Here is a 9,544-nt window from a genome sequence, read left to right as displayed (position 1 = left end):
TTTGTATCCAAAACCTTTGGGGACTGGGCTCCTAAGGTAATGTTTAATTCACCACATACCCTGAGAAGCTCAGTATAAAGATAACTAATAATGGACCTCAAACACACTTACCCACGCATATTCAATTAGAGTCAGTTGCGTGACCCTACTGGCATTTTAAATTCCTGGAGGTTGACACTTATTTTTCAAATAACATGTTAATTATAGCTAATTTGATTTTGCCTTTTGATTAAATATGGAGCCCATTTGTCTCAGGATGATTATCTGAGGACTGATTGAAAAATGCTGTAAAATTAAATATTTAGCTTAATCATTATAAATCACTACTTTTTAGGCAATATTGTCCAGAAATGTTTATAATAAAGTCCATGCTGGTATTATTCAGTAGCATGCAGGCATCACTAGTACAATTTCAAAGAAAAACACAGTAAATGGATGTTTTGATGGCACAAATGGTATTTTGAATTAAAATGCAAAGTGAGATAAAAGTATTAGTAGAGCACGCAGAAGGCATTTTTTCCATTAGCAGGCAAAGCATATGTGTTCTAATGTCGTTCAATACAATTCAATACCATGAACGATAAAAATAGAAGTATTATGTGTACAGTGATCTTCATTCAGTTCAATTTCCTCTGTTTACTTTCACGTTATTCTAGGCCAGGAAGATATTGATAGAGTCATTATAATGCAAAACGGTTTTTCATTGTCATCTCTTATCTTTTTACATGACAATTCATGGCAAATAAAATGTAGTGATAATTCCAAAGATACTAAGAAAATAAATTTATATTATAATGTATAAAATTTCATTTTTTCATCCGTTATCTATGCCTACAACCCAGCTGTGTATAGCTAAAAAGCAAAATTAGGTCCACTGGCATCCTACAATACTACCTAAAATACAATCATAGATTTTTTTTTTTTTTACAGAAATCATTCAATTTAGTATCTGAGGTATGTAATAGATGTTTGCATTATTCTCAATGATGTATTAAACTATACTGTAAATGGCAGGGCAATTTTAGTTTATTTATTTTAAGCTCTTTATAATGCCCCTTTATTTTGTGGGATTGGGTAATTTATTATCTCTGATTTCACACATACATAAATAAATTTCGGTGAGTTACATCAATGTATTGTATTACAATTTGTTAACAGTATAACAATTGTAATAGTATAATTTGAGATTTATTTTAAATGTAAAGTGTGTTGCAAATAAAATCTATTATTATTATTATTATTAATTTTAATGTTACATACACTAATTAATATTCAAGACCAGCCAACTTAATAGTAGATAATACACCTATACAGTATCACAGGCAAAACGGTACCCATAAAAGGAAAAGCAGAAGATTTCATGCACAGAAGTTAAAGTGCTTTTTTATGGACAGCAACTCTGGTTTAAGAATGTGCTAAAGGAACATAAAACTAGGTTTCTAAAATCTGGGAAGTATGTGGTCTGCCCTGACAGCTCTAAAAGCCCCCAGTGCTCAGACTAGTGTTCTATAGACTATGTTGTACATCATCTGTCTTCTGCTCTGGAGAGCAGTTACCATGGAAACATGGCAGACAGGAAGTTGCAAGCCAAATTATTTTAAGGTCATACCTGCATACTCAAAAGAGCTATTTCAAAATGGCTAAAAAAAAAAGTACTTTTTATTACATAAATCCATCATAAATACATACCAGTAATTATATTATATTATATTATATTACATTTCATTATATTATATTACATTTTTACAAATCTATGACAAAGACACATTCATTGACATCCCAAGAACAGAATTTTCTTTTGACATAAATTAACAATGACAATATATTTTTAATGCAACTTTCCCTGTACTTTGACTTTAATCTCTGATAAGTGTGTGCGCATTTCAGGAACTGGAATCAAAGGGTACCTTTAACCCACTTCTGACAAGTGCATATATCCTTTGGGCCTGATCTCAGCATGCTACCATGTTTATGTACATCTTCCTGCACGGAATGAAACCTTGTATCTCTCCAGCTGTTAAAACTCTATTGGGTGCCCAGCATCCTCGAGTATGTGCTTGGATGAAGTTTAGGGAATGTTCCTCTTTTTCTGTCTCCTTTTTACTGGGGAAAAAAAAACATTATAAGAATGATAAAAAGCTTGTCCGAGAAATACATTCTCTTCTGTTTAGTTGTTTTGCAATCAATTATCACAAATCTGTAAAAATAATAAAGCCATTAATTTCATCATTAAAATGGTGCCACACCCCCCTCGTGAGAATGCCAGCTTGCTCAATGAATTAATACACCTGGCACTGGCCCCTTTAAAAGCCTGGGCCACCTCACGCTCAGTGCCAGGTATTGTTCTTCCATGTGGCAACATACTGAGCAGTTCTTGCTTGTCTCCCGTATAGCCCTGACCCGACCCGCCTGCCATGTTCCGGTCCACTTCTATTTCCCCCGGATCCCCGTTTCCTCTCCACCCCCATCCATTGTCTCCAGTGTAGGACTGACTTCCCCAGCTTACCTGACCTTCTGCTCCGCGGCCCTGACCACGTGTCAGCATCTCGATTCTGCTTCTATTTGCCCGGGTCCTAATAAAACCACCTGCTTGCTCAGCACCTTGATGTCTCCCAAGTTTTCTGTCACGATAGAAAACCTCGCCAGGAACAAGATGGGGCTGGTGAACTTCCAAGATCAGCTGCAAGATGCCCTTTGCCAGGTTGACCCGCTGACCACCTTAGCCAGCTCCAACAAGGTATCGCAGCTGCCTTTCCACTCCCAAGCTTGCCTCCAGCCTCGTCTCCTGGGAGTCCCATTGCCGTGCCTGAGCTCTATAATGGTGACCCAGACCAGTGTTGGGCATTCCTCATGCAGTGTGGGCTCTACATAAATCACAATCAAGAAATGTTCCTGAGTAACACTGATCGTGCATGCTTTTTCATCTCCTTGTAGATGAATTGTGGGAAGAACCCACAATTGAGTGACTACCCTCTGGACCGAGAAGAGCCCTGTGCTTAGTTCTTCAGTGGCTTTAGGCATGCTTTCAGTGCCATATTCAATTATCCCCTCAATAGGACGAAGTCTACGAGATCGTCTACTCAACCTCCAACAGGAGAACTGAACCACTACCGACTTTGCCCTCAAATTCTATACGATTCCAATGACCTCAATCTTACCCCAAAGCTGCTGAGAACTTGCCTGCTCTCCCCACTCCCGAGCCTGAACCCATGCAGCTGCATCCAGCCCCGCTATCTCCATCAGAGCGCCACTACTACCTCCAGCAGCAACCATGCCAGGAAACAGGCCACAGCCTTTATACCTGCCACGCTCGTCCCAGTCCGGAGTCCGCATGCTCAACCGAAGTAGGAGTGCTCAGCCCAGTTGCCAACTCACCTAAACAGATGTCTGTTCTTGTTTCCTTGTCCTGGGCCCAATGGCAACTGGTGGTAAGAGCCTTGCTCGACTCCGGGGCAGCAGAGAACTTTGTGGAAAGGTCATGTTCCCTCTGCCCTTTGGTTGGCTACCATACAATGGGTACGTTCCTCCCTCAGCTCGGGACACCCAGGGGTTTCCAGCACCATGCGTCTTCTGGCCCGACGGTACTGGTGGCCTGGCTGGAGGAAGGAGGGGAAGGTGTTCATGCTCTCTTGCCCAGTCTGTGCTCAACACAAGGCAGACACCTGAAGACCCGCTGGTCTCCTGCAGCCTCTTCCTATACCTCAAAGTCCTTGGTCCCATTTAGGTCTAGACTTCATCACCGAACTACTTTGAACCAAGGCAAAGACTGTGATACATACTGTAGTCGACTGATTTTCGAAGGTGTATCAAAGATGTGTTGGAACTTTCCAAGACCCTCCTGACCTGGGTCTTTTGGTTCTATGGAGTTCCAGAAAACATTGTGCCTGATAGGGGGCCAGAGTTTGCCGCAGGTTTTCTGCTTGCATTTTAACATTTCATTCAATTTGTCCTCCAGCTACCATCTGCAGACCAACGGCATGATGACGAGGACCAACTAAGAAGTGATGAAGATACTCCAGCTGCTGTGTGCAGACCTTCCCACTCACTGGGCCCACTACCTACCATGAGTAGAGTATGTGTGGTACTCACATCCTCAGCCTGACAGTAACCTGTCCCCTTTCCACTTTGTTTTAGGATATCAACTACCCTTGTTACCCTGGGACTCTTAGCCCAGTTCTGTCCCGGTAGTGGACTGCTGGTTCCAAAATAGTTGTATGGTGTGGCAACAGACTCACCAGCTCTTGAATGAATGGCCCTGGGAGGCAGAAACACCAGGCCAACCATCATTGCTACCTGGAGCCCATTCTTCAACCCGGTCAGCGAGTTTGGCTATCGACTTGGAACCTCCACCTCCCAGGTTGCAAACTGGCACCCAGGTACATTAGCCCATTCTCTGTAGTCCAACAGGTGGGGCCTGTAACCTTCTGTCCACAGTTCCCCACATCTTTCGCCCTTGTTTCACATTTCTCTGCTGAAGGCGATCCAGTGCGGGGTGGCACATCCCCTGTGTTCCTCAGATGGTCCACCTGCACCCTTGCTGTTGGATGACAATGAGGCCTACGTCATCCGTGCTCTCCTTAATTCCAGGCATCAGCAGGCGAAGCCACAACATCTAGCGGATTGGGAAGGTTATGACCCTGAGAAACAGGTCTGGGTGCTGGTCCTTCACCCAGACCTGGTCTCTGCCTGTCACCATGACCACCCAGACAAATCTGCTCCCCAGCCCCATGGCCTTCCTCAGCCTCCAAGTTCTGTCACACCCCCCTCATGACAATGTCAGCTCGCTCAGTGAATTAACCACACATGCTGTTAGCCCCTATAAAAGCCTGGGCCGCCTCAGGTATTGTACTTCCATGTGGCGACATACTGAGTGGTTCATGCTAATCTGTCATGTAGCCCTGACCCAACCTGCCTGCCATGTTCCTGTCCGTTCCTGTTTCCTTTCTGATCCCCATGTTCTCTACACTCCCTTCCATAGTCTCCTGTGTAGGACTGACTTCCCTGACTTACACGACCTTCTGCTCTGCGACCCCAACCGCGTCTCAGCATCTCGATTCTGCTCCTGTTTGTCACGGTCCCTAAAAAAACCACCTGCTTGCTCAGCACCATGATATCTCGCGAGTTTCCTGTCACAACAAATTGATTCTCTAACTTCTGCTAACTATTCATCAGTCTTTTATTGCCTGGATGAGCCACACAGTGTGAATTTTCTAATTAAATCTATGGCTCTCTAGCAGTATCACAGATGATCCAGCAAGATCTCCTTAGGCTCATCGGGTTTAGTTAATTAACTTGGTTGTACTTGAAAAACCACAGAGTAATGTTGAGAAGCTAATGAGCAAAACGGTTGTGCAAAGCACCGTTGAGAAATGCTTGCCGGAGCCCCAGTGTTAATATCCTCCCGAATAAATGGTGGACACATTCAGATCCTAGTATGTCAACAAATTATGTTTCTCATGTTTCGTCACGGGTGAAAATACCAGACTGTCCCATCACAACCACAAAAAGGATACAGTTCATTCTTCTACATTGTCTTTCTTCCTTGAGTATATATTCTTGGCATAATTTGATTTCTCAAACTGTTCCAAAATAACCACGTTTTATCCTTGGATGCTGCTGTGTTTTACTACAATGTTGGCTAAACTCATGTAAAATACATGCAAAATGGAGATAAATTATTATAATAAATTATGAGCTGAAAATCATTAGGTAAACAAGGTAATTATATTACATTAGTAAAATCAAACTTTACCCATCTGTTTTCCTCATGTATTCTTCATTGTGATCTAACCGTGCTGCATTTTAAATTCTTTGTATCTAACATGTGTTCATATTTTGATGTAAGATATGCAGTTTAGTACATACTCTTCTCATTTGCCTTGATGTTTCTACTGTACCTCAGAAAATGTACGTCATTGAATTCCATTGAACTATTGTTTTTGGGCTCATTTGTTGGTCCTCCAGGTCCTCCTAATCATTTATAAATACTTAAGTATTTATTGATATAATATATATTTGCATAAATATGTATTCATATTTATTTAATAGATTCATTTATATGGACATATACCTGACAAACAATTAATTTTTCGACATTTCAGTGTTTGTTAATTTGTCCTCATATAAATGTGTGTGGTTTTGGTTACGGTGTTAAATTGTAACAGTCAAGGCCTGTCAGGTGCTCATATGTGTTTTACGAGGGTTTAGAGTCACTCAGCCATCGGACTTTAAAAGGTTCCTTTGAGTAAGCCAAATGTCCTCAATCAAACAACACCATGTGACTTGCCACCTGACTCACCCAATCATGGCAGGGCTCCCGTTACAGCAGCCGTAGCTCCGCCTCCAACAAGGAACTTTGGTAATACTTCTTATACCGCAGCTTTACTGCAGCATTACACCGAAAAATATTGAAATAGATATTTTTTCTGACTTCCGGAAGTGAATAGCACACAGGCAACGCTCAGGTTATTTTGTAATGTATGCTTTGTTTGGATATGTGAGAGGTATGGAGATTGCATTCCCACAGGTAATATGGATTTCCATTATCCGCCAACTCAACATGTTGGTTTTGTCTCCAGATTACAGCTCTTATTACAGCAGGAAAAAGCTCACCAGAATCACCAGTCTGAAATCCAGCATTAGGTCTTGCATCAAGTGTCACTGCACATGACTACCCTCAGTACCGCTCTGTCCCCAACCGCACACCGTGTCACGTCTTCCCTCCATCGGTTGTGCTTTTTCGCAAATCAGACACTGCACTTCACTGCTGTAGGATCAAGCCTGAGCTTTTAGAGGGAATACTTCCACCTAAACAGGGCTTGGCTGTGCGCCCGGTCCCAAGCGCGAGTCTCAACAACCTTGGAGGCAAATATCACCACATTTGCCGTCCTTACGACAAACCTCCGATAGCCTTCAAATTTTCTGCGGTTGCCTGCCAACTTTTCCCCTCCTTCACGCTATGCTCTGCCCTTGTCAATCCTTTGAATGAGAAATACAACATCAGCATACAATTTCATTCCAGAGAAAAGCAAAAAAAAAAACAAAACAAAGGTGTTAAATGCACATAAATTGGATTTAGGATGATGAAGGCCTTGATTCACGGCATCAGCAATCTGCTTCTCTCTCTCAGACATCAAACTCCAGATTTCTGTGCTGCTTAACATGCATGCCGCTAGGTCCTACTGCAGTCTTCGAAAGCACAGTGACACGTCAATTGGTGTTTTATTGTTTTCCATATAAAACGCTGTGCATGAAATTGCTATTTTTTAAGAAACTGACTGTTCCAGTAGAAAAATATGAAGTGGGTTAGGGGTTGTCAGGTAGCAAGTTGAGTGAACCAATGTTTGTTGTCAACGCTGCACAAAACCTGTAATACTTTTAACAGTAAAGTGAGCTATACAGTAGAACATTTTGTGTATGATATGATTATTAACAATAAAAATATGAAGGCTAAATATTAACTTGAATCAATCATATCTACTCTTGTATTTTCTGTGATTCCAGAAGGCTTATATACAGTTATTCCTTAAAGAGGAGGAAGTGGTGGGGGCTAGAAGCCAGGAGAATTAAGATTTAATCCACTCCTTCACTGATTTGATCAATATTGAATTCCCCATCACAAACAGGATATGACAGAATCAAATACAGCAATATGGTCTACGGTTTTTTTTTTTATTGTGCTTAGGAAGATCATCTCCAATTGTTAATATTTTTATTTTATTTTATTTCATTTCATGTTTTACCATTTTAACTTCATTTAATGCATCACACCACATATAATCCAATAGATTTGTGTTTTTCCCAAATTTGCATTTTCATATTTTTATTCATTTTATAAATTTCATTATGCATGAAATGATACTGTTTGTTCTTGTAAAGGCTATTCATGCACCTGTTATGAAACCAGTTACTCTAGATTAAACCATTAAGCCATTAACAAATTCAAATTGCCCTTCAAGTAGTACCTTTTCCTCAGTGGTTTTTGTTAGGCTAAAATTATTGATTATTAAAACCTTAATATCATTTTTAAATCGTATTAAAATTGAGTGAGTTTAATTACGCTTGCTTTTTCACACACAAACCGTCATGGGATTAAATAAGGAATCTTTACAGTTCTTTGAAACACAAGAGGAATTTACAGGTTTTGGTGGGTATTTTGCAGCACAGAATGAGCATAGAGTAACATGGTGACTTGAAAAATACAGTCGACACCTTTTTAATGAGGCCTGGTTGTATTATTGGTCTCTTTTGAGATTCAAAACTAGGCTGTATCTCTAAAGGGCACCTATAATATCCATTTCAATTATGATCCGTGTTTTATCAATGTAAAGTGAAAGTAGATGACTGAGTGCGGCTTGTTCAAAGTCAAATCGCTTGTACAAAATAATTCCAAATGTGTCCATCATCATAATGATCAGAAATAACTTAATAAGTAAAGCCCTTCTAAAGGGTGATGTTCATGGATGTGTTGGCATAAAGTTGTTGAGCTCCAATGACATGCACCCAGACACCTTACAAGAATATAAATCTGCTACTTCTCAATAATGAGTTCCACCCTGCATCCACCAGTTCTGGCTCCTTTGGGACGGTGTGTCATCATTCTCCCCTTGCCTGTAGCTGCTGAGTAAAAATACAAGTTACTTTCATCCTTGAGGGGTGGGGCCACCCAAAAGTGAGGGCCATCACCATGGAAACTTTAGAATTTTAATTCCAGTTTCAAAAAAAAAAAAAAAAAAACCTTCTAATTTAATCTTAACATTGCTCACGGTTGGCAATTTTGAACTGCCAAAGTAGAGCAGTCTCTCACAGCAATGTATTTAATATAAGGCATGAATACTTAAAACCCATTTCCTCCATACACTCTGTACAATGTAGTCTGATGGAAGCAAGGCACAGATATAACAGTGGAGAGTTTAGTGCAAGTGATTTCTTCTGAATTCAAAAAGCAATACAATAAAAAGGCACACAAGTACAGAATGTAAGCCCTAAATTATTCTTTTTAAGAATCTTAAATGAAATCGGCTGAGTCATCGCCTTTGCCCATTTCTGAAAAAACAACATTGGCCTCAGATAGATTTAATAAACATTATTAAGAGAACAAAACACAGCTTGGCACAAAAAGGAGGAGGTCTTTAGTGCCATCGACTGACTTGGTTCTTTAAGGCTGGTCTTACATTTGAAAGCCGTATCGCTCGCCGCCCCCCCCTCCCCCCCCCTCTCTCCCTGGTGTTCCTGATTTAGCTGCTCTTTCCGGCTAACAAGCCGTTTAAAGTGATGCTGATGCAGCCTGAAATAATGGCATTACACAAACGGCCCTGGAAGGAGATTTCTTCAGACAGCAGAGGCTCGCAGGCAGCATAGATACCTCTCAAAGGCTCGCCGTCAAAGCCCTGAGACAGGGATACAGGTTCCACAGGAGGTACGCTGTACAAATGCATTTGTATGACTTACTGTGGGTTCCCTTGCCCTCATTGCTTCACAGTTAGTGCTGCTTGCATTTCGTATATTTGCCGGCTTTAATCACCCTAAATGGAATGAATTTTTA

The 9,544-nt window shown here is 40.9% G+C and overlaps 1 long non-coding RNA gene across 1 annotated transcript in view; it reads right to left on the bottom strand.

Annotated features, from left to right (window-relative positions):
• Positions 1-1,781: 1,781 nt before the first annotated feature.
• LOC140581171 (uncharacterized) overlaps positions 1,782-9,544 on the bottom strand; it is a 29,744-nt gene continuing 21,981 nt past the window's right edge. Inside the window, exons 2-5 of the long non-coding RNA XR_011984238.1 lie at positions 4,236-4,537; positions 3,376-3,596; positions 2,507-2,864; positions 1,782-2,103 (exon numbers count right to left, since the gene is read on the bottom strand). This is a non-coding gene — a long non-coding RNA (uncharacterized lncRNA). The remainder of the gene's footprint in view (positions 2,104-2,506; positions 2,865-3,375; positions 3,597-4,235; positions 4,538-9,544) is intronic.

This window comes from Paramormyrops kingsleyae, chromosome 19, assembly GCF_048594095.1.
Source record: "Paramormyrops kingsleyae isolate MSU_618 chromosome 19, PKINGS_0.4, whole genome shotgun sequence".
In the NCBI taxonomy this organism is placed as follows: Eukaryota; Metazoa; Chordata; class Actinopteri; order Osteoglossiformes; family Mormyridae; genus Paramormyrops; species Paramormyrops kingsleyae.
This window is presented reverse-complemented; position numbering and strand designations above follow the sequence as displayed.